The sequence below is a fragment of the Caretta caretta genome, chromosome 6, assembly GCF_965140235.1.
Source record: "Caretta caretta isolate rCarCar2 chromosome 6, rCarCar1.hap1, whole genome shotgun sequence".
Lineage (NCBI taxonomy): Eukaryota > Metazoa > Chordata > Testudines > Cheloniidae > Caretta > Caretta caretta.
Window position 1 is genome coordinate 90,386,159 of NC_134211.1, and position 25,282 is coordinate 90,411,440.

Here is a 25,282-nt window from a genome sequence, read left to right on the forward strand (position 1 = left end):
TACATGGGACAGTAGAAGGAAAGAATGAGACATTAGGAGCATGAGAAAAGGACAATAACTAAAGAATCTAGACCAAAAACTAATGGATCTAGCCAGATCAGGCATAGGGTCAACTGGCAACTAACAGGTTTGTTTAATTATCCTTTATACTGGCAGTGTGATTCCATCCATGTAAACTAGGTGGCTCACAGAAGTGTCATATCATATCCATGTGTCAGTCCTGCATCCCAAAATGGATCAAAAGAGAACCTGAATGGGTTGGTCCTTGTTGGGCAAGCAGGACTTTCCACCCCAAAGCAAGCAAGTGGGAACTTGTGACAACACAGCTAACCAGGAAGCCCTCACCACAGGATGTGGATGGAACCTTTCGACTTGAAGTTGCAGGTTAGCAGTGCTCATAAGTTGTTTCCACCTGGTGGCCTGTATGAAATGAACTGCTCACTCTCAGTCTAATTCTTACTAAACAAGAATCCACATTGTGAAAGTCTCCATCATATCTGTCACTAACTGGCCTCATGTTGGCAAGTCTCAAGACCATGCCTCCAGGAGGTGGGGCTTTAAGAATAACACCAAAATTGCATGACTTGCAATAATATCATGAGAGTTGGCAACACTCTGCCTAAGGGACCTTGGGCAAGTCATTTAGCATTAGAAATGATTCCATCAGCTTGCAAATCACCAGCAATGCATGTCGGGTAGTTCAACTATTCATTGGGATGCTCACAGAGAATATTCTTCAGTGCTTACACCAAATGGGTGACACTCTGGCTGCAACAGCAGGGCAGCCACTTGGAGAGACTTTTGTTTGCAAACCCTAATGACGATTAAGGGCTAACATGTTGAGGTGGGAAATGGCAGTTTGGGGTGTTTCCATCCCTTCCTATTTCTTACCTATGAGGGGAGACAATGAGAGTAAAGTTCAGTTGGACAGCATGGCCACCTGTTGTGCTTGTCTCCTGCCACATGATGGGATGCTGCTATGAGAAGACATGTTGTGGCAGGCTATGGAGTTTGTAATGGGGACAACAGCTAAAGCAGGAAAGTGTTCCATTCGCAGAGTGATGCTGAATGCAGGTTAACCAGTGGAACTGGTTTATTAAACTCTGTGGATTGCTCCAGCCACATGGCTACTTGCTTCCAGCCTGACTCTGTGTTTCCTGAGCCCCTGATGTCTTGTCAATTACAGTCCCTGCAGGGAACATGGGCCTTCTCACTCAAGTTCCACTGAAAGGCGCCATTTCCCCACTAGTGTTTCTGATACAGCAGAGGTCAGCATGGCTTTCTTTTTGTTTACTTCCTTGTTCTGGGCACCTATCTCTTCAATCATGTCAACAGGAATTTGGGCAGTATTCTTGTTAGTTAGTTGTTGCTCCAAAACCACGAGAAAGTGGAAAGAAAATTGGGTATAGTTTTTGAGTGGGAGTCACAAAAATGGTAGCTATTGTCTTTTGTTTTTTATTTTATTATTGCCAAAATTGAGTTTCCATCTAACCACACTATCAACCTAATAATCACATTTTTTAAAAAATCCTTCCCTGTGTCACTAACACTCAAGATTATTAAAACTGAAAGAATATTTCAAATCTAATTTCCTTTTTACAATTTACGTTCTTTGATTACCCTTTGCATTTCACTCATCCTACGACAGTGAAACCATAATGATCAGTTCCCCTTTGTGTTTCTCAAGCACTAGTCTATGGCTACTGGGTTTGGGTTTCCAATATGCCAGAGGGAAGTTTAAATCCAAAATAAGAATGTGTTATTATTGACATTCTAATTCATGTAAACCTTTCTATTTTGTAAGACTTCCCCATTCTTGTTCCTCGCCCTGTTCTTTTTAACTATATTTGGAATTTGAACTAATTACTTCAGTGTCCCCTTTAATGTACTGATCTGTTGTAGGGGTCATGATGTGAAAACTTAACAGTGATATGGGGATATGCAGTGAATGATGATAAAGGGCCTGCAGCCCTTAATCACTTGAGTAGTCCCAATGAAGTCAGGAGCTGCAGAGTCTTCTCATTCACATGAGCAAGGGCTACAGACTCTGTCTCTAAATGATTATAAACGATGTCCAGTCACTAGGGGTATGTCTACACTGCAAAGAAAAATTCAGGGTGCTAAGTGTCAGAGCCTGATTCAAGTGACTTGGGCTTGCAGAGCTCGGACTGTAAGGCTAAACATTCCCGCTTGAGCTGGAGCCCAGGCTCTGAAAGCTGGAGAGAGGGATGGGTCTTGGCTATTTTTATCCATGCAGTCCGAAACCAAGTCAATTGACCAAGGCTCTGAGATTCGATGCTGCAGGTATTTCTTTGCAGTGTAGATGTACCCTAAGGTGTCTGGCGATAGACACGTTAGGATAATTTTTAGTGTGTTTGAGATAATTTATGGGATAAAATCAGCAGGTGCTGGGATGCACATTATGAGGAGCACAGATAATGACATATTTGGATCCAACACGGCCTAATCATTTGAGTAAAAATGTTTATTTACCATGGGTACTTTCAGGAATGGTGGGTATTTATCAGCAGAACAGCTTGCACCCACGAGTATTAAAAGAATGGACCAGGGAGCAATCTGAATCACTAATGTTGATTTTTAACAAAACTTGGAACACTGGGAAGTTTCAGGGAATTGGAAAAAATGAAATGTTGTGCCAATATTTAAAAAGGGCAAATGGAATGAACGGAAATACTAGGCTGGTTAGCCTGACATCGATCCCAGCGAAAATCATGAGAAGGCGGATATATAGGACTCAACACCTTACTTCAGAGTTAGCAGTTGTTTGGGTCAGTAAAGTCAGCAAGTGTGACTTGGAGACACACATGGAACAGTTACTGTGTGTTGAGTAAGACGGGAACACAGGAGCATTTTTATAGAGTAAATTTTCTGACCATTTTTACAGTAGCCACTGGAGTCAGCAAATAATGATCCCCATCATATTACAGGTAGATTAATAACCTTTTGTAGTTCTCCCTAAGCCAATGGTAGCTGTGGGTGTTCAGCACTTTGAAAATGAAGCTACTTCTATTTAGAGGCATAAATATGGATTTTGGAGCCTCACTTTAGACACCCTAGTTATTTGGGATTCAGATTTTTCATACTTTAATATAAATATCTACTTCTTTGGCTGTAGAAAGCACAACTTCCACCTGCCCAAAACCTCCACCCCTAGTAAAAGCCCTGAAAGTCCCAGTACCTGTGACTGTGCACAGTCTGAGTTGGAAAGAGGTTGTCAAAACAGCAAAGCCCCTGGCGTGCTGCTCCTTGACAGCTAGGACTTGTGTCCCTCACCCGACTCCCTGGGAATATGAGTTAGTGACAGCTGCAGCCATGAAGTTTCAGCTGGGTTCTTAGGAAACCAGGAGAGAAAAATAGAACTGCAAGCGGGAAATTCGCAAAAGGCTTCAAAGTAACTATATGTGTGTGAGTATCTCTTTGTGTGTGTTTATGAGTGTCTTAGCATTGATGTGTTTGTGTCTGTAAGGATCTGTGTGTTTATGTAGGTGTCAGTGCTGAGAGAGAGACTGTACATGTGTGAATGAATATGAGTCTGTGTATGTATGTACTTATGTGTCTCTGTGCGTGAATGAGTCATGCATCGGTGCATGTATGTATTAGTATTTCTCTGTTCACATGCAACTATGGGTAAATATTTCAGTGCATGTGTCTCTGTGTACAGATATACCGTACCCCTGTATCTATGCAATCTGCATATATCTGTTTCTCTCTCTGTGTAAGATGACTATCTGTGTGTGTGCAAGAGAGACAGAAAGCGAGACAAGATGGATTTCTTCTGCTTCTTTTATATTTTGTTGTACCCGATTATGGCAGTTGTGACTTCTGATTTGGAAAGACTCTGATTTGGAAAGTCAAGACACTGAATGGCCATTTGAAATTGATTCATCTCCATATTATTTTGATTCTGGGATGCAGTTTTTTCAGATATTGCTGCTGCTGTGTTATTGCAAGCTCCAGTGCACACACTTAAGTTTTATCTCCACTATCCCTATGACACATGCCACTCAAAGTGATGGCTAAGCGGCTGCAACTTTAGATGACAGGAATCTGGAAAGCACACATGAAGGGCAAGCATCACACCTCTGCCTCCCAGACTGACTGTGATAGGAAACTTGGCAGTAGCAGGTGCAGCTATGCCCTACTAGCTTCCTCGCCAACCTTCATCTGCCTCTGCAGAACTATTACTTCCTTATTTAGTGTCATTATTGTGCTTGGTGCTGTACAAGTCATAGACGAAGTCATGTTCCCTGTCCTAAAGTCATTCTAAAGTAGATTGACTAATTATGTAACCTAGTTGATTTCTCTGTTTCTTAGGTTATAACCTCTTTGGGGGAAGGACTATCTTTCCATATACATTTGTACAGTGCCTAGTACAATACACCCCAATTCTGACTCAGGCCTCTGTAAAGCTCTGTAATATAACTAATAAATATTAATCATACTGGCTGGGGCTATTTAAAATGAAACTACCCCAAGAAATAGTTATTTAATTGGAACTTAGAGTAGAAGTACCTCTCTAAGTCCACAATTCCCCAAAACACTTAAGCACATGCTTAACTTTGTGCACTTAAGTCTACTGAGGAGTGTCCAGGTTTTTGGTAATGGATAGCTGTGTTTGGAAGCAGTTCGTCATTTGTTTCTCTGTTATTTTGCTTATATATAGGAAGGTTGACACCAAGTGCTTATTTGTAAGATCTGATAGGTCTAGAGATCGGTCTAGCTTCTTCAGAATTGGCTGAATTATGGCATGGTTTAGGGTGGATTGTAGGTTTCCCTCTTCAAAGGTGGTGGTAACAGTTTCTTTCAGCAGCAGCCCTGGGCGCTCCCAGGCATCTTTTATCAGCTGCTGTGACATGGTCCTGAATCACAAGTGATGACTATCTTCTTACAACACTTCTAAGCTGTCTTACTTCATGAATACACTGAAATCTGGAGGGGAGGGGAAGGGATGAAATTCAGTGGGTAGTTTTTCTGCTCTCTGCAAAGGTCATCTTGGATGTCAGTGACCTGTGCTGTGTCACTACTGGGACATACATGCTGTGACCTAGTGGCCAAACAAGGAGTCCAACCCAAGAGTCAAGTGTCGGGAGGCAGGCAGGGTCAGGTTACCAGGAGATCAGAAGCAGGAGGCAAACTTGAGAACAGAACCACAGATTGATTACCAGAGTTAAGCCAGGCCAGGATACCAGGATGTCAAGCAATGGGAGCAGGAGCAGGAAGCACAATGCACACAGTCAAGTGCAAGGTGAATCCCTGTTGCATAGACAACTTCCTCTTCCTGTCTTGTGTTAGGTTTATATAGAAACTGTGGATCAATCAGAAACCCTAGCATTCTGCCAATCAGGTTCCAGGACTGGAGTAATCTGTCAGGGTTCAGGTTCTGCCCTAGCAACTGTTAGCAGGTTGGCCAAAGTCTTGTAGACCGGAGTTTGAGATGTGCAGTCCTGACATCACCCCTTTCGAAGGGGTGCCCTCCAGGCAGTGTGTGACCAAGCTTTTTGGGGTGATTTTTATGGAATGCCCACACAAATGTGGGAGCGTGTACATTTTCCACAGGCTTCCAGATGTATTCCTTAGGACCGTATTCCTCCCAGTCCACAAGATACCATAGCCTGTCACGTTTATGTTTGGAGTCCAGGATCTCATGAACTACACATTCCTTATGGCCCTGTACTTGTACTGTAGGGGGAGGTGGCTGGGTCCAGTAAGGGAAAAGGTTTTCTGTGTAGGGTTTCAAAAGTGATACATGAAACACCAGGTGCATCTTTAGAGAGCAGAGAAGTTGGAGTTCAAAAGTAACTGGATTTACCTGTCGTAATATCTTAAAAGGGCCAAGAAACAGAAAGTCCAGCTTGCAGGCAGGCCTGTCTATGTGGCGGTGCTCCATGCAGAGCCATACTTTTTGTCCTACTGAATAGGTGGATCCTTGCTGGCCCGCATGCTGCTTATACTCCACTTTTGCCTTTTCCAGGTGCTTCTTTACTTCTTCCTGGGCCTGACATATCCACTGCACCAGGTCTGAGGCAGCTGAGTTGGGCAAAGGATGCAGGTACTTGTGGATTGAATCCGGGGTGGTTCACCTAATTGATAAAAAAGGGACTCTGACCCATAGATGCATGATCTGCGTTGTTGTAGGCAAACTCTATGTAATAGAGAAGTGAGGACCAATCATCCTGGTGATGATTAATGTAGCATCGCAGATACTCCTTGAGAATCCGGTTAGCCCTTTCAGTCTGGCCATTGGACTGGTGATGGTACGCAGAAGACAGACATGTGCAGACTCCCAGCAGGTGCAGGGCCTTGTGCCAGATCCAGGCCGTGAACTGCAACCCCCGAACCGAGGTGATGTGCCCTGGAAGGTCAGGTTGCTAATCCAAAAATGGACTGTCTCTTCAGTGGAGGGGAGGCCTGTGCAAGGTAAGAAGTGGCCCATTTTGGTAAAGTAGTCTACTACCATTAAAACTTGTAAATTTGTCAGACTCTGGTAATTCTATACTAAAGTCTACAGTGATGGCCACCCAGGGTTGAGATGGGGTATCCAAATGCTGGAGGAGACCATAGGGTTTGTGGCATGGGGTGTTGGCAAAGGCAGAAACATCACAGGAGGCAATGAACAACTGGATTGGGCGCATCCAGGGACACTAAAAGGAACAGACTATTAGTCAATATGTCTTGAAATACCCCAAGTGATCTACTAGGGGAAAATCATGGCATAGTTGTAGGACTGTGACCATTGTGGGTCCTGGGGGCACATAGACATGGTCTCTTATGTATGTGATTCCTTCAGGGAGTCATGTGGCTGCTTGGCAGTAGTAGTTTGTTCATCAGGCAGAATTTCTGAGGCAGAGGTGGAGCACATCAATCTGAGTATATCCAGATGAGCTGCAGTGACAAAGTTACAGGATTTAAGAATGAGAGTTGGTTCCTGGCTGGCATCTTGTGGGGTGGTACCGTATCTTAGAAATAGGGTATCTGCCTTGCCATTTTTGGATCCAGGGTGGTCGGATCATGAGGAAAAGTAAGAACCACCGAAGCTACCATTGGTTTAAGGCTTTTGCTTTACATAGATATTCCAGATTTTTGTGGTCAGTGATCACCTGGACTGGGTGACGAGCTCCTTCCAGGTAGTGCCACCATTTTGCAAAGGGAATTTTTTAATCATCAGGAGTTCCTTGTCAAGTATTTCATAGTCTAGCTCCGCAGGGGAGCTTCCTGGAGTCATAAGTACACGGGTGTAACACTTGTTTGGGGCCAAGTCGCTGGGAAAGGACAGCCCCAACTGCCATGTTGGAGTCATCAGCTTCTACGATTAAGGCTTTTGTGACATTGGGGTAAGTCAATATAGGTGCTGTAGTAAAGGCAAATTTCAGTTGATCGAATGCATGCTGGGCCTTGGAAGACCAATGGAATTGGCATTTTTCCAGAGGAGAGCAGTGAGTGACTTTGTTTGTTTAAAAAAATTCAGGATAAATCATCAGTAGAAGTTGGCAAACCCCAAGAAGCATTGCAGGTCACATACTGTGGGGGGAGTTGGTCAGTCTTGGATAACTTGGACCTTACTTGGGTCCATCTGGATTCCTTTTGGGGATAAGGTGAAGCCCAAGAACTCCTAGCAAAGGCACACTTCTTGAGCTTAGTGTAAAGGCCATGCTGCCACAAGTGTTCCAGGATGATTCAGACATGAGCAGTACGCTGTTCAGGATAGAGAAAATCAATGTGTCATCCAGGTAGACTACTATGTACTGGTCCAATATGTCTCAGAACACATAATTTATAAAATGTTGGAAGGTGGCCGGGCTTCAACCCGAAAGGCATTACCAGATATTCATAGTGGCCCGTACAAGGTCCAGAAGGCTATCTTCCACACGTCCCCTTCTCTGTACAAGGTTGTAAGCCCCCCCAGAGGGCCAGCTTGGTGAATATATGGCCAGCTCCAACACAGTCCAGCAGCTTGGGAATCAGGGGTAGTAGGTAACAATTCCTGATAGTTATCTGATTCAATGAGTGGTAGTCCATGCAGAGTTGGAGACTGCCATCTTTTTTTTTGACAAACAGGACTGGTGCGCCAGCTGGCAAGGTTGACTTGTGGATAATTCTCCTGGAGGTATTCTCGGACTGCTGCCAGCTCAGGTTCTGACATGGAATAAACTGGTCCAAATGGCTCTGGGCTTCAGCTCTATTGTGAAGTCATAGTCCCAGGCGGAGGTAGGGTTTCCACATTCTTCTTTTTTAAAACACCCGCATAGTCTTGGTATTTCAAGGGGAGCTCAGGCTGTAACTGAAATGGAAGGTTCTGCCTGGATGGTCAGTCCCACCTGAGTCTCTCAAGGTTTGGATGCTGGAGCAGTGCTGGAGACAAAACTCAGACAGAAAACAGATTTCCTGTGCTTGCCACCAAATGACCAGGTTGTGGAGGGTCAGCCAAGAGATACCAAGGATTGGGGAAAGTGTGGAGAATGGATCACATCAAATTGTAACACTTCTCAGTACCCCTAAATCACAGCCTCCAGGGGAGTGTTTTCCTCTGTTACTGGATCAGAAGACAAAGGGGAACTGCCAAGAGTCTCTACAAGATCAGGAATGACCTTGCATTGCAAAGGTATCTGTCAGATTTGGGCTGCTGCTGCATCTATGAAGATGTCAGCTGCATGTAAGTCAATGAGGGCTGGTAGGATGATATTTTGCAGGGATGCCCCAGGTATGTGCAACTGGCAAATGGGGAGCCCTTGGGCAGGGCTCTGGGTGTGTTCCCTCAAGACCAAAGTGTGAGGGAGCTCTTTTCCCAGGTTCCTTGAAGTTCATACAGGGAAGGTAGAGATGGAGTGACCTGACTCACAGCAGTAGAAACAGAGATGGCGCTGGCATTGTCTCTTCTTTTCTATGGAGTGAGCCATTGACGGCCCACATCCACCTGCATTGGCTCAGTAAGAAGCAGTGGAGAAAAGGTCACAGTACATAGATTGGAGAGTTGACAGCCCCCATTTTTAACTCTCTTCACTCCTGTGACCGGTTGTCTATACAGATGGCAAGATTCATAAGGGTATCCAGGCTCATGGGAATCTGTACCCAGCCTAGTTTGTCTTTAATTTCTTCTTGGAGGCCCCATCGGAAGTGGCCCACCTGTGCTGCCTCATTCCAGTCTGTATTGGCTGTGAGGCAGAATTGCGCAGCATAGGAAGCTACAGTGCCCTGCCCCTGTTGGAGCTTCCTTAGGGCAGCCTCTGCTGTTCGAGTTAGTTCGGTGTGGGTTGTCAAATAATACCGATATGGTCCCAGTTCAACACAACTGGGCTGTCGCATTCCAAGAGCGGGCAGGCCCCGTTTAATGCTTCCCCAGAGAGCAGGCTGATGGCCAGGCTCACCTTTGCATGATCAGTAGTAGAAGACTGAGGGTGCATCATGAACAGGAGGCAACACTGGTTTATGAAACCTCAGAATCGCTGGCAATTACCATCAAATCAATCCAGCAGTTGTATCAGGGAATAGGGCTGCATAAGCCGTGTGTGGATTGTGGCATACAACTGCATGATTTGTTCCTGCAGTAGATGGTTCTCTGAGATCAGCTGGACGACACAGGCCTGCAGGGCTTGGTTGGCCGCGTGAAGGCGGGTGGCCCACTCGAGTGTGTGTGGTGGCTCCTGAAGGGTTAGCCACGTCCATTCTGCTAGCATCGGGACCCCTCCTGGAGCCTAAATGACATGGGTGGCCTGACCTAAGAGTCAAAGCAGGAGTCAGGCCAGGTCAGATACTGGGAGGTCAGAGACCGAGACAGGTCATAGGGCAACCCGAGAATCAGGAGGCAGGCAGGGTCAGGTTACCGGGAAATCAGAAGCAGGGGAGCAGAACCACAGATCGATAACCAGAATCAGGTCAGTTTGGGATACAAGGACATCAAGCCAAGGGAGCGGGAAGCACAATGCAAACAGCCGAGTGCAAGGTGAATCCCTGTTGCATAGAAAACTTCCTGTTCCTGTCTTGTGCTGGGTTTATATAGAAGCTGTGAACCAATCAGAAACCCCAGTATTCTGCCAATCAGGTTCCAGGACTGGAGTCCTCTGTGGGGTCAGCGTCTGCCTTAGCAATTGTTAGTGGGTAGCAGGTTGAAGCTTAGTAGTTCTTAAGAGCCCTATGGGCCCAGGTTTGAGATCTGTGGTCCCTGACCATACATTACCAGTTCCTCATAGCATAAAGAGCAAATTTCTGGGGTGGTGTAGAGGCATTCTTGGTTGACAAAGAGAGTAGGATTTAGCCATTGTCATGGCAGAGGTTTTTAGGGAAAAATTATTTTTAAGAGAGCACTAATTTGCTCCTACATGTGAGTGCTGGGTGGGCCAGGCCATAACTGTACATGTAGTCACATTGTCAGTATAATTTAGAGCCTAATTAGGACTCAAATGTAGCTTCTAAGTTTGCGTATGTAAGTAATTAGGAAAACCTGTGTGTCTGTAGTACGTTGTTCTCCATTCCCCATGATTCACAGGGAATCCTAGAAGTTTAAACTGGAAAAATCCTATTTAGTCCATCCCCCTGGGAGTCAGTGCTGGATGGTCTCTCCTAACCTATATTCTCCAGAGCTTTGCACAATGTGGTTTCTATCACTTCCTTCAGTAAACTGATCCATATCACAGACTTCATGTACAGAGAGAATTGTTTTGCTGTTGATTTGAATGTGATTGGATTTGTGGGTGGTGGTGTCCATACCGAACATTTAAAAGCCCTTTGTGGGAAACCCAGCTACCATGTCTGTTCTCTAGTGAGAAAAGAAACTAATCAGATGCAAGCCTCTTTTTCTGAGGAGCAAAAAAGCCTGACCCATAGTGTCCCTTCCTTGTGGCCTAAATCTCCTGAGAGAGCTTCAGTTTTGGCAGATCCATCTCACATCCACAGGAAACTAATAAACTCCCTAAACTTCATTTTGCAGTGTCTGATTCTGAATTCTATGCCCCACAAGGAAATCAGAGAAGAGGAACAAAAAGATTAGGAGCTGGAATTATTAATTTTATTATTAATTGATAGGTATTTATTTGTTTATGTGGAGTCACTGATGTTCATGGTGTAGAACAGAGAAGTAAGAAGTCAAGTCCCATGCCCTAAGGCACGAACAATCTAAATCTGATGTGGAGAGATCTGAAGAGCTAAGTATATCTTACTTGGTTAAATATCAATTATGTAGCAGCGAACAAGGACAGCTGCAGTATTTGAGGGATATAAACACCCAAGAAGGAGAGAAATTGTTCAGATCAGTTAAAGGGGGACTCGAGAATAATAGAAGTGGTGGGATGAAATTTGGCAAAGGAAGATTTATGCTGAACATAAAGAAACATTCCATAATTGTGAAATCTATGAGACTGTAGAATAGTCTCTCAAAGGAAGTTAGGGAAGCTCCATTGCTTGAGACCTTTCAAACTAGACTCAACAAAGCCCTAGAGAATATAATAAATTAATTAGTTTAAGTCAGTGTAGGGCTTAAAAAATGGAAAGTGCTCTGGAAGAGCTAATTTATTAATTATATTTATTTATTATATTATGTAGGGAGTAATCCTGCACTGCTCCCCCGCCCCGGGAATGCACTAGATAGGACCTAAGGTCTTTCCCATCTCGTAATGTCTCTGACCCTGTGATCGCCAGTGATCCTGAAAATAAAGGGATGGAATTTGTGAGAATAAAGGAAAAAATCTTAAGGAGAAAACATTCTAAAGAGCCATTGATTGGATCATTGACCTTTAGAAACATCTTAACGAGTGGGTGACAAGAAAAGCTAGATACAGGGGAGAGACAACATAAGACTTGCAAACTGCATCCTGAAATACATACATGGGGCCTTAAATGAGTGCCTTGCCTGCGGATCAACGCAGTCAAAGAGACTGCCTGCTCATGGCCAGCAGGCTGTGTTCTTGGTCTGAGCTGGGCCCAGCGGATGGCATTTCTTATTCCTCTGATTTGTGCGTGTGTTACATGACTATAGAAGGAGCAATCAGTCAACTCCCAGGAACCTTAGCAACAGTCCCGTCCCCAGAAAAGGCTTGTAGTAACTGAAGCAGTGATGACTCAGCAGCATGGTCTCTCTGGCCGCTTGCTGATCCCTGGCAAGGACTCTAGCCCAAGTTCTGGCTTCCTTGTTTGGGTCAATGCTGTCTTGCTGGCACAGTAGAGGAATTTCTGGATCCAGCTGGCCTTGGCATTAGAGAGAGACTGAAAGGAACTGTTTGTAGCCAGACAGTTATTCCCTCTCCCTTTTTATTTAAAAACAAACTAAAAGTAACACAGAATCCTGTTAGTAAATTATAATGAAGAATCCAGATCATAGGCCCTGACTCCATTGGTGCTCCGGGGCTCAAGCACGCACACACACACAAAAATAGGGGGTGCTCAGCTGTTCCATGAGCCCTGGGGTTGGCTACCGATCAGCTGTTTGGCGGGCCCAGGGCTGGCCACTGATCAGCGGCGGCTGGCGGGAGGTGGGGAGAGGGGGTGGAGAGGAGTGAGCGGGAGGCAGAGGGGCCTTGGGGGAGGAGGCTAAAAGAAGCGGGGCAAGGGCGGGACCTCAGGGGAAGAGGCCAAGTGGGAACAGGGCCTCGGGGCTGAGCGGGGGTGAAGCACACACTGGGAAAAACAAAAGTCATCCCCTGTGATCCAGATGGCAGAGTTCAGAAGTGATGGATGTGGGGGCAGAGACGGCAGTAAGTCTGGGAGGCCAGTGTCCCTGATACATCATTGTGAAGAAGACAGATTGCTGGGTGTAAGGATGAGCTGGGGACATATTATAACATCACTAGAGGATTTATTTATTTTTACCGAACAAAGGGTGTGGAAATGTGGTCTTGGGTGACTGCATTCACATTTCATCAGATTTAGGTCACTAATGCAATGAGTCTGGATGGTCTCAAGTTGATTTCTCCTGAGGGAAATTTGTTTATATCACCCAACCTCATCATCCAATTAAGCATAATTCTGGAGTAGAGATAGAAGACAGATTGGGGGTTTAGTAGTTACAGGTCAGGATTGTGATGCATCACAGAACTGTGTGAGGAACCCAGCACTGGAATAGCAAAGGATTCTGCGGTTCAGCATTAAGGTGTACCAACAGTCCGGGGGATCCCATCACAAGAATAGCAGGAGGTAGTGCAGGTAAAGACTGAGATGCATTGGCAGAGCTGAGGATAAGAGAAGGGTAGAACTGGAATAACAGCGGGTACTACCAGTCTGGATTGGCTTTTTTTTGGCAGAGCTTTGCCAGGAAGTTTGGGTCCTCCTCCTTTTCATGAGCACTAAAAATTCACCGAGAAACAATAACGTATGTGTGTGTAGCAATCTGCCTTCTCAGAAACAGCAGCACCAACCCCCAATCTCTGGCCTCATTACTCGGAGCAGGAAATGAGTAAAACATAAATGACTTAAAAAGAGCCAGGAGGGGCCGTTTCTCTTCCTCGTTCCCTGGCAATGACCGTGTATAGTTACAGTTTAATCTTGGAAATGCCAGACAGCTGTTGCCGGTTGCTAGGAGACTGGCACACATTATGCAGATGTCAGGGACCTCAAATGTCTGCCGGAAATTACAGCTCATGTTGTATGAGGAGAGACGCGCATTTCCCTGTCTGGGGAGCCCAGTGGGAGCCATCATCCCCCCGTATGCACCCCACCCCTGAGATGGGGCTGAGGCTGACAGGCTATGTCCTGACAAAACCCAGCTAATTCATCGGCTCTGGGGTAAAAAATTATAGGAAAAGAATCTATAAAAAATTTATCCAGCTTTGTGTATGGGACACAGCTGGGGGTGGCGGGAGCTGGCTGGTGCAGTGCAAGGCTCTGGAGCTGGCTGCTGCATGCATTGTAGCTGGATGCCTAAAAGAGGTGGATTTGGATTCAGCTTTACTCCCATGGGGCAGGCAGGCTGGCAGCATTCCCCAGTGTTCACAGGAAAGACTGGGTTTTACTGACTTGGTACGGCAGAGGCTACTGTGAGAAGAGATAACTGGGCAAGGAACCGAGCTGAGGAAATGAATGACCAGATGCACACATGAAAAGCGATGACCTTTGGGGGAGGGTTTCAACATATGCTAACCAACACACAAACAAACTATAATGAGACAGAACATTTTAAAAACTAAAATCAGGGTATTGGCTCCATAACACCTCTAACAGGAGCCCTGCATTTTGTCAAATTCTGGGGGAGATCAAGCTGAGCTGATAGTGCAGTGTTTGTGACATCAGGGCATGTTACCATGGAAATACTGTGATGTTGCAGATTCAGCATGATGGCAGTACTTTGGCCTGCAGCTTGAGGGAAGTTGGAGGAGTAGAGGAAATAAGCCTGGTTAAAAACCACAAACCTGTGACCCGAGAACTCCAGAGAAGTGCAATACAATAGAATGGATTAATGGTTTGGTCAGATCTGCACTGACACAGTTTACAGGGCTGTATCTGCAATGCATACGTGTGTGTGCACAAGAGAGTTTGTACATGCACAGGCATAGGGGACACAGGAATATGTCTGCATGTGCAAGAGTGAAAGTGCACAGGAGAGTGTATATTCATGCAAAGATACAGGAATATCTGTATGTGCCATAGGACCAACACCCAAAAATCCTCTGGCTTCAACAGGAATGAACATCATGCACATGATATGATTCTATCATTGTTCATACCAAAGTACTTCAGACTCTTCCCCAGCCAATTACAATCTAACCAGAGCTGCTCTAGGCCTGACTGAATGGGTACCATACAATTTGATACAAAATAAATGGGTAATAATTGAAACACCAACAGAGTCGTTCATGAAATAGGTAGGATTTGCCAGATCAGACTATTGCTCTGTCTAATCAGGTATCTCAAATACTTCCTCTTGGCTATCTCAACACTAACTAAAATTTAACATGGCTAAGTTCCTAATCTTTCTTTACAAACCCACCCCACTTGGTCCATTCTTGTTACAGTTGTCTCCTCCAGGATCTTCCCTGTCACACTGACCTATAACCTGGGGTCATCTTCAACTCTTTCCTCTCTCTTGCTCCACACAGCCAGGCAGGAGGCAAATATTGCCATTTTGTCCTCCTCAATATTACTAAGATTTGACCTTTTCTCTATAAATATCTCACCCAGGCCATCAGCATTCCTCATCTTTATTAGTGTGACGTCCCCTTCTTTGGCCTGATACCCATATCTCCTGCTGCAATTTATACAAAATGAAGCTGCTAAGATTATCTTTCTTGCTCATCATTTTATGTCACTCCTTTCTTAGAATTCCTCTTCTGGGTCTACCTTCTCCACCACATCACATCTAAGGCTCTTGTGATCATCTTCAAAGTCATCTGCATAATTCTGCTTACCCTTATCTCTTATTGTGTCGCCTCTCTGTCCCTTTTGCTCTGCCGACAATGTCAGACTCATTGTCTGAATTGTCTGCTTCTCCCACAAAAGTCTCCACACCTTCTTCCATGCTCCCTCTTATGCATGGAATATATAGAATGCATGGTCCACAAGGACAACATTTTTTCATCAACTCCTGCAGGAGACCCACTTTTTTCTTCATCATCTTTGCAAAACTAGCTGACTAAATTATCTTCTTATATATTTCATTTATTTTCTCAATTTTGTGGAGGGAAGAGGTTAAATGTTAGGAGAGGGCTTTAGCAACACTGGAATTGAAGCTGAGAATTGGTGTGGGAGAAAGACAAGAAGGCTGAATTGTGAAGAGAGATGGTAAAGGGGGAGCTTTAAAAAATGTAACTTCTAAGCCATGTGTTTCTTCTCACTATGATCCCTCTGTTTGTATGTTGTATTCCTTTCCCTGACCCTTTCTTTGAGTTTGGCTTTCAGCTGTTATGCTCTTGAGGGCAGGGACTCTATCCTTCTCTGTCTGGAAAGTGCTGAGTGCATTGTGGGCATGAAAGCCATCTAATTAATTTATAACTAATAATAGTATCATGCCTCCTGCCACACCAGTTCAGACCATGGCACCTTCTCACCTAATACCTCACCTGTGCCATACTGGATTAGACCATCACTACAAATAATCCAGTATCTCACCTCTGGTAGTGGTCAATACGGGATGCTTCAGAGACAGGTGACCATCCTCCCATCCCCTTTTATTCACTTGTCCACTTTATGCATAATAGGTACAAATAATTTCTCTTTCCAAAGCTGTCCTTTGGTTCATCCAGTCTAGTATCACATCTGCTGTACAAAAATAGACCAATGACCCATCTGGTCTGGTAACTTGTTTCCAACGGGTTTCAGAGTAACAGCCGTGTTAGTCTGTCTTTTCAAAAAGAAAAGGAGTACTTGTGGCACCTTAGAGACTAACCAATTTATTTGAGCATGAGCTTTCGTGAGCTACAGCGAGCTACTCATGAAAGCTCATGCTCAAATAAATTGGTTAGTCTCTAAGGTGCCACAAGTACTCCTTTTCTTTTTGTTTCCAACAGTGCTCAATGCCAAATTCTTCAGAGGAAGGCATATGAACTCTATAATATAGCGCACTGTGCAATATTCAGTGATGGGGAGGGTGAGGGCAAGGGATAGGATTCTTTCCTAGCCCTCCATTAGCTTCTGCTCTGAAACTTGTGGGTTGAAACTTTTTTGTAGCTATCATCATTGCAAATGCTATTCTCTTTCATATAAATGGCTTTCTTCTATAAAACTTAATATTTGCCTCAATAATATAGTGCAGTAGCAAATTCCACAGTTTATCTTGCAGCTTTCTGCTTCAAGGGGAGAGAATCTGTGCCTGACAACTGCAAGTGATCTTTTATGAATCATGGTACTGAATTATAAAGGAAACTAGGAACCTCATGGAATATGTTTTCGTAGCTTTACTGTAGAGAGAGTCAGGAATATGAAAGTATGGTGAAAAATTAGGATTAAAAGAGAGTCAGGGAGTTATTTAGTGGAGGGTGAACACCTGTACTGTATTTTAGGAGATGTCCTTTACTTAGTTCCTAATATCCCACATCCTGTGTCCATACAAAAGGCATTTTGTCCTGTATTTCAGCAGCACATCCTACAACGTAAGATGTATGCTTTTCTACCATGAATAAAACATCCTTTGTTTTCTTGAAACATAGATGGTCACCCTATTTAGGGACAGAGAGGCTGTTCTGGAGAGGTGGAAGCAGCATAAGGAAGGTGATGGCAGATGGATTTACTTCCTGTTGTGGAGAGAAGATAAGGGGAAGTGAAAAAGGTGTCTGGAATTTGAGGAATCTAGGAAATGGGATGCAGAACATCAAGAAGTTGGGAACTCTTCTATAATATGAACGTATCACATAGGGCTTGTGCTGGATGGAAATTCAGACTTGTTCCATTGTATGGAACTATCTCCACTGTTAGGGGGTATATATAAACAGAGTCTACAAGCCTTAATACTACTATAGCTTAACGTCTCCATTAGATCAATTGGCAGAGACCTGTATTTTTGCAATGGCAGAATCTGGGTTTTCCACAGTGGTGTGTGTGTGATTCAGCTGGTGACCAAAGTACCTACTGGCCAAGGATTTGTTATAAAAACACTGCATTGTCCCTAGGAATCATGAAAACTCATCTCTCACAACCAGTGAGCACTTTGCCAATAGCATGCCAAGGTGACAGTAACTGGGGGAAGGGAAAGATATTGGAAAGAAGAACAAATGGGGCCAGGTAAACAGCACTGCAGTAGCTGTGGTTGCCATGGTGACCAGAGGGGGAAAGGAGGCGGAGGAGAAGGAAGAGGGAAGCATATTGATCGATAGTACTGTGCCAGCTCATCTGGCTTCTATCCATGTGCTGCTACAGAGGGAGAGAAAATCAAAGAGCCACACACAGAGCAGACAGCGCCTGAGATTCAATACGTGGCAGCAGCTCGATCAATAGATTGTTGGAAGGTGGGTAATTGACTCCCATTCTGCTCAGGAGAAGCAGATGCAGGGACAGAGATGTGTTTGTTAGCTGCAGATTCCCAGCTCTACTTTATCAACCAGTTTGTTTGTCTAGTTAATTTGCTTGTTTGCTTGACAGCTTCTCTTCAACCTGATTTCTTGCTGCATCTGTCAAAGATGAACATTGGCTGCAAGACCTGAGCCATGACTGTACTGAAGTTCCTGAGTCATTTTCTCCCACCCACCTCTTCTTTGTCTTTAGTCCACCATGACACTGAGATTTTCATGGGGGAGACTGGAGACAAAGAGAGTTTATTCTCATGGGATTTCTGGTGCTTTCTGCTTTAACCTGCCTCTGAGATTTCATAAGAGCAGTCTTTCTTGTGGAAGCTCAGTATTTCCTGTTCCGGCTGGAACCAAGAAGCAGAGAAACCACCAAAGAAATAAAATAAAATAATTAAGCACATTTTTTGCACTTAATAAAACATCTGAATTATGGGTAACGGTTCACTGTGTCCTCCACAGAGTAACTGACACCACTTCCTGCAACAAACAGCCCATTAAAACTATACGAAAGAAGAGGGAAGAACTCCACTTACTGAATTACCATCATCTCTGCCTTCAGATCTGTGGATTTTTCTTGGAGGTTTCTCTGCTAAGTACTGCTCGGTCCAATTTGGCTTAGTTTATGAGTTAATAATGAAAAATCACCCACTTACAATTCTGCTTCTTTTAAATTATATTGCTAGATTCATACTTTTGAGTTTTGTAATTCTACAGCCTGATCCAATTCCCAATTAAATCTGTGACAGCCTTTCCAACAATATCAATGAGAGTTGGGTCAGGCCCTTTTGTGAGACAGAAACAAACTCCCAGCTTTCAAGCTGGTATTTTCAATCCATTGAGACACCAGCAGGTGTGTCTTATGTATAAACTAACAGCAAGTGTCCCTGTGCCCTCTAAGACATTTTCCTTCATTTTCTTAATGAATGGGAAACTAAGAGCTTCTTAACCTCTTGGCATAAAATATGCAAGAAATAAATAGAAGTATGATAAAATGATTATAAAATAAGTTATTGCAAATGTTCACTTATCAATTCTTCAGGGAAGGCAGATAGGTAGGTGAGAAGGAATCCAATCAGACTAGAAGGTTTAAGGAAATAAAAGAATTTCTGCCAATCATGAAGGGACAAAAAAAAGCTGTCCACCACACCGACAGACATGCTTTCCACACAAAAAGGAAGTAGGAAAGTCGAGCAAAATATTGTGTATATGGTGAACAGTCAGAGGTAGGATTAGGACCACATGGTCCTCAAGCTGAGGATAACAATATATGGTCTGCCCTGCAAGCAAATAAATTAAAGTACATGTATTCCTCTAATCTAGCATCACGTCAAGAGATGCACTGCTTCTGTAAAGAAGGATATCTTATTGCTGAGTCACTGTGCCTGTCTGACATACACTAGTGAAGCAACAGGCCACATGGTAATGCTGAGAAATGTAGGATGGATCTCAGAAATTTCAGTGTAACTCCAAAGAGTCATCCACGATGTGTCTAGCCAGTTAATGTGCAAATCCAAAGGGACACCTCCCCAGTCTTCTGAAACATAGTCTTATTACTTGGAAAGATGATGTAATCAAATGCATCATGAGCATATCTGCAAGGGGCATGACATGATGCACCAGCACCCTACATCTTTCTTAGAAGATTCCTGGAAGGAATCTCTGGGGTCAAATCTGTGCCAAAAATGGAGCAGCCCCCCTAAAATATCCTTTAACATACTTTCACACCTAACCACACAGAGGCCTTGAAGATGGTATCAGTTCAAAATTGCTGTCACTTATTAAAATGCCACTTTCTAGGAATTTAGCCAGGAGCGTCACTGACAAAGTGAGCTGTAGCTCACGAAAGCTTATGCTCAAATAAATCTGTTAAGTCTCAAAGGTGCCACAAGTACTCCTTTTCTTTTTACTGACAAAGAAATAGTTCCTCTTCCTCACAAAGCAAGAGAAGTATTCATCTAGTGTGTGGCCAAGCTCAGCTACTGGGGAGAATATGATGGGATAACACAGAGAAGCCCATCTCCCAGGATGTGAGAAATGCGTGTGCTATGGTTGCCAACTCTCTAATTGCATAAAATCAAATACCCCTGCCTCGCCCCTGCTTTTTCCAGAGGCCCTGCCCCTGGCCCACCCCTTCTCTGAGAACCCACCTCCACTCACTCCATCCCCCCTCCCTCCATCACTCGCTCTCCCCAACCATCACTCACTTTCACCGGGCTGGGGCAGGGGGTTGGGGTGCAGGGGGTGGGAGGGCTCTGGCTGGGGATGCAGGCTCTGGGATGGGGCCGGGGATGAGGGATTTGGGGTGCGGGAGAGGGCTCCAGATTGAGGCAAGGGGTTGGGGTGCGGGGGGAGCGGGTATGGGCTCTGGGCTAGGTGCGTGGGCTCTGGGTGGGGCCAGAAATGAGGGGTTCAGGATGCGGGAGAGGGCTCCGGGCTGGGACAGGGGGTTAGGGTGCAGGAGGGGGGGTGAGGACTCTGGCTGGGGGTGCAGGCTTTGGGGTGGGGCTGGGGATGAGGGGTTTGGAGTGCAGGAGGGGGCTCCAGGCTGGAGCAGGGGGTTGAGGTGTGGGGGTGTGTGAGGGCTCCCGCTGGAGGTGTGGGCTCTGGGGTGGGGTCGGGGATGAGGGGCTTTGGGTGCAGAAGGGGGCTCTGGGCTGGGGTAGGGGGTTGCAGTGGGGGGTGGGGTGGACTCCAGGAGGGAGTTTGGGTGCGGGACGGGATTCTGGGCTGGGACAGGAGGTTGGGGTGCAGGAGCGGGTTTGGGGTGCGGGGTCCCGATGGTGCTTACTGTGGCACCCAGGAAGCAGTCGCCAGGACCCTGCAGCCCCTAGGTGCATGGGCGGCCAGGGAGGCTCCACGCACTGCCCTCGCACCTGCAGGCACTGCCTCGTTAGCTCCCATTGGTCGTGGTTCCCAGCCAATGGGAACTGCAGAGCCGGCACTAGGGGCGGGGGCAGCGTGCGGAGCCTTCCTGGCTGCCCATGCGTCTAGGGGCCACTGGGACCTGCCAGCTGCTTCCGGGAGCCGTGCAGAGCTAGGGCAGGCAGGGAGCCTGCCTTAGCCCCGGGCCCCTGCTGCGCCACCACCTGGACTTTTAATGGCCTAGTTGGCAGTACCTGCTGCAGCCGCTAGGGTCCCTTTTAGACTGGGCGTTCTGCTCAAAAACCGAACGCCTGGCAACCCTAGTGTGTGCAGACCCAACAGAGGAAGGACATCAGTTCTCCAGTCTATAATGCATACAATCACAAACAAGTATGAACATCAGTCTTCTAATATCAATCTGAGCAATAGTCTAACCAAAACAGTTATTCCATGGAAAAAGCAACAGGCAAAGAATGTAAAAGAAAAGTATATTCTCCTGAACAAAGCTGCCAACAACCATATGGAAGTAAATGTGATGCTATGCTCCAGCCTTTGTAGGCTGAGAGACAATTTCATAAAGAGCTGTGGCAAGTGATGTAAATCAGAGAAGTCTGTGGAAGGCTCCATTGGCTTTTAGATAAGCACAGAATCTGGCAAGTACAAACATAGCGTAAAGCCATATTGCTAAACCATTTAACTGCTGCTTCTCCACTGAATGTTTTCTGATCTAGAGTCATTTCGTTTTGTCTGCGTCCAGCCAATTCCAAAGTTAAATTTAACAGCTCTAGTAAGTTTTATTTTCCTGCTTCCTCAGCTCCACACCTATCCCCTTTGAGAAAGGAGCTGTAGAAATGGGAGATTAGGATTAAATGAGAGACATCAGTAAAAAACAAGATTTGTCAGCACTCAGAAAGCCCAGCTCAGAATCCGTTACAGTAATTCTTATCCAGCACCATAAGTACAGCCATACTGGCTCAGACCAGAGGTCCATATAGCCCAGTATCCTGTCTTCCAACAGTGGCCAGTGCCAGATGCTTCAGAGGGAACGAAGAGAATGGGGCAATTTATCGAGTGAGCCATCCCCTGTCGTCCAGTTCCAGGTTCTGGCAATCAGAGGCTTAGGGACATCCAGTGCATGGGGTTGCTTCCCAGACCATCTTGGCTAATAGTCATTGATGGACTTATCCTCTATGAACTTATCTAATTCTTTTTTGAACCCAGTTATACTAGATTCATAGATTCATAGATATTGAGGACAGAAGGGAGCATTATAATCATCTAGTCTGACCTACTGCACAATACAGGTCACAGAATCTCACCCACCCAGTCCTGCAATAAACCTCCCACCTATGTCTGAGCCATTGAAGTCCTCAAATCATGGTTTAAAGACTTCAAGGTGCAGAGAACCCTTCAGCAAGTGACCCATGCCCCATGCTACAGAGGAAGGCTCCAGGGCCTCTTCCAATCTTCCCTGGAGGAAAATTCCTTCCTGACCCCAAATATGGCAATCAGCTGAACCCTGAGCATATGGGCAAGGTTCACCAGCCAGATACCCAGGAAAGAATTCTCTGTAGTAACTCAGATCTCACCCCATCTAACATCCCATCACAGGCCATTGGGCCTATTTACCATGAATATTTAAAGATCAATGAATTGCCAAAATCATAGTATCCCATCATACTTTTGGCCTTCACAACATCCCCTGGCAACGAGTTCCACAAGCTGAATGTGCCTAGTGTGAAGAAATACAGTACTTCCTTTTGTCCAAAACCTGCTGCCTATTAATTTCATTGGCTAATCCCTGGTTCTTGCGTTATGTGAAGGGATAAATAACACTTCCTTATTCACTTTCCCCACATCATTCATGATTGTATAGACCTCTATCATATATCCCTTAGTCATTTCTTTTCCAAGCTGAAGAGTCTTAAGTCTTTTTAATCTCTCCTCATATGCAAGCTGTTCCATTTCCCTAATCATTTTTGTTGCACTTCTCTGTAACTTTTCTAGTTCTAATATATTTCTTTTGAGATGTGGTGACCTGAACAGCATGCAGTATTCAAGGTGTGGGCATACCATGGATTTATATAGTGGCATTATGATAGTGGCATTATGATATTTTCTGTCTTGTTATCTATCCCTTTCTTTCCCTGTCTCTTTTCACTTTTTCTTTCTTGTTACTTCTTCCTCTTCTCTCAATCTTTATTTACACTGCTCCACTGTTTCTCTCTTTCCTCCCTCCCTCTTCTCCACCAGCTAGTTTTCCCTTGCTATTCTTCACCTGTGAAATAGCGTACCTCTCCCTCACTAATCAGGCCAAGGCCACATCAGCACAGAGCTGGCTTTGTCTGCATAGCTGCCCTTGCCCCTAAGGGGCCACAAAAAGTGGAGAGTGCCTGAGTCAGGGGCAGGTATCATCTTGGTCTATTGGTTCAATTTCACAATGCAATTATTTGTCATATGGGACAAAGGCAAACAGGTGGGACCCATCTTCATGGTCTCACTGCAGAATCAAGGCAATCACAGGGGTGAAACAGCCAGCTGATGTCACCATGCAAGGCACAGGCAATGATGGTTTTAACACCACAACTGCACACCACACCTGGTGCCTGAGTAGCCTTTATATTCAGTGTCTAAGTTCCTTTTACCTTCAGGCACTATGTTTACACCTACTGCATCTTTGCATCTCTCCACTTGCTCACCAGCTGAGAATTCTTGACCTCTTCTTCAAGGCTCTGCATAACTCCACCGTGACCTGCATCTCTGATCTTGTTTCTTACCATATCCCCCCACCATCCTCTTCACTCTGCCAACAATGGTAGCCTCACCATTCCCTTTGTGTCCTTCCCCAGCTCCCATTTCCATGCTGTGCTCCATCCAGTGGAACAAGGATAGTCTCTTGCTTCATATTCTTAGGAGTTGCATAATAGGGATTACCTTTAATATTCTATAGGAGATTTAATATTTTTTTCCTAGTCAGCACAGCAGAGATGAAGAGAAGAAGGTATCCAGGTGAGGAATCCAGGGAGAGAAGAGAAAAGTAACACAGAGTACAGTGAATGTGGGCAAACAGCAGCCCGGATAAGCAAGGCATCAGACACAGATCTATGTGGGATATACACCCAACAAGCTTCTGGTATCACAGAACCTCAGTCCCTGCACTGCAGCATGGATGGTTTTAGAGCAGATCCTGTTTCCATAGCAACAGTACATGTGAGAGCTGCCTTTGGAGAGCAAATTCAACCCTTCAGGAAGGTGAAAAGCAAGGCCGACCTCACACACAAGCTCGGTGAGCAGCCACATCACAGGCAAGCTGTTCAGCTCTCAGGCAAGTCCTGTCTCCTTAGGCTATGTCTACATTATGATCTAGGGGTATGAATTCCTAGCTCGCATACATATATTTATGTTTGCTTGAAGTGAGCTAGCATGATTATAAGCAGTAGTGTAGTGGCGGTAGCATTTACAGCAGCTGTGGAGGCATGGCTTAGCCATGCCAAGTTCATACCAACAGGGGTCAGGTGGATTTGTACTCAGCACAGTTAAACCATGCCACAGCTGCTGCTGCCCATGCTACCGCAATTACCCTATTTATACTTGCGCTACTTCTCACCAAGCTAGCACGAATATGTGTATGTGAGTTGGGAATCACACCCCTAGCTGGTAGTGTAGACAACCTCGGAGAGAGGAAAGGGACTAGGGACCGAATGCCTAGGCAGCAGTTCTGCGGAAAAGGACCTAGGGGTGACAGTGGACGAGAAGCTGGATATGAGTCAACAGTGTGCCCTTGTTGCCAAGAAGGCCAATGGCATTTTGGGGTGTATAAGTAGGGGCATTGCCAGCAGATCGAGGGACGTGATCGTCCCCCTCTATTCGACATTGGTGAGGCCTCATCTGGAGTACTGTGTCCAGTTTTGGGCCCCACACTACAAGAAGCTTGTGGATAAATTGGAAAGAGTCCAGCGAAGGGCAACAAAAATGATTGGGGGTCTGGAACACATGACTTATGAGGAGAGGCTGAGGGAACTGGGATTGTTTAGTCTGCGGAAGAGAAGAATGAGGGGGGATTTGATAGCTGCTTTCAACTACCTGAGAGGTGATTCCAGAGAGGATGGTTCTAGACTATTCTCGGTGGTGGAAGAGGACAGGACGAGGAGTAATGGTCTCAAGTTGCAGTGGGGGAGGTTTAGGTTGGATATTAGGAAAAACTTTTTCACTAGGAGGGTGGTGAAACACTGGAATGCGTTGCCTAGGGAGGTGGTGGAATCTCCTTCCTTAGAAGTTTTTAAGGTCAGGCTTGACAAAGCCCTGGCTGGGATGATTTAATTGGGGATGGGTCCTGCTTTTGAGCAGGGGGTTGGACTAGATGATCTCCTGAGGTCCCTTCCAACCCTGATATTCTATGATTCTATGATTCTCTGCCAGAGCCACCTAGGGAGACAGGAGCATATGAAAGAGCATCTGCTGGCTTGATTCAACCTCCCACC

General features: G+C 45.3%; 2 long non-coding RNA genes across 7 annotated transcripts in view; one reads left to right on the plus strand and one right to left on the minus strand.

The window, feature by feature from the left end:
• Positions 1–25,282, minus strand: part of LOC125639089 (uncharacterized) — a 68,181-nt gene that overhangs the window by 4,115 nt on the left and 38,784 nt on the right. The window contains exon 1 of one of the 5 annotated variants that reach the window (XR_007357378.2): positions 23,736–23,940. The exons of the other annotated variants lie outside the window; for them this stretch is intronic. This is a non-coding gene — a long non-coding RNA (uncharacterized LOC125639089). Of the gene's footprint in view, positions 1–23,735; positions 23,941–25,282 lie in introns of those variants that run through there. 5 annotated transcript variants of the gene reach the window in all.
• The window catches only part of LOC142072565 (uncharacterized), a 32,100-nt gene continuing 10,046 nt past the window's right edge, over positions 3,229–25,282 (plus strand). Inside the window, exons 1-2 of one of the 2 annotated variants that reach the window (XR_012669010.1) lie at positions 3,229–3,426; positions 5,993–6,070. This is a non-coding gene — a long non-coding RNA (uncharacterized LOC142072565). Of the gene's footprint in view, positions 3,427–5,992; positions 6,071–17,726; positions 17,880–25,282 lie in introns of those variants that run through there. The other variant, XR_012669009.1, reaches the window with a different exon arrangement.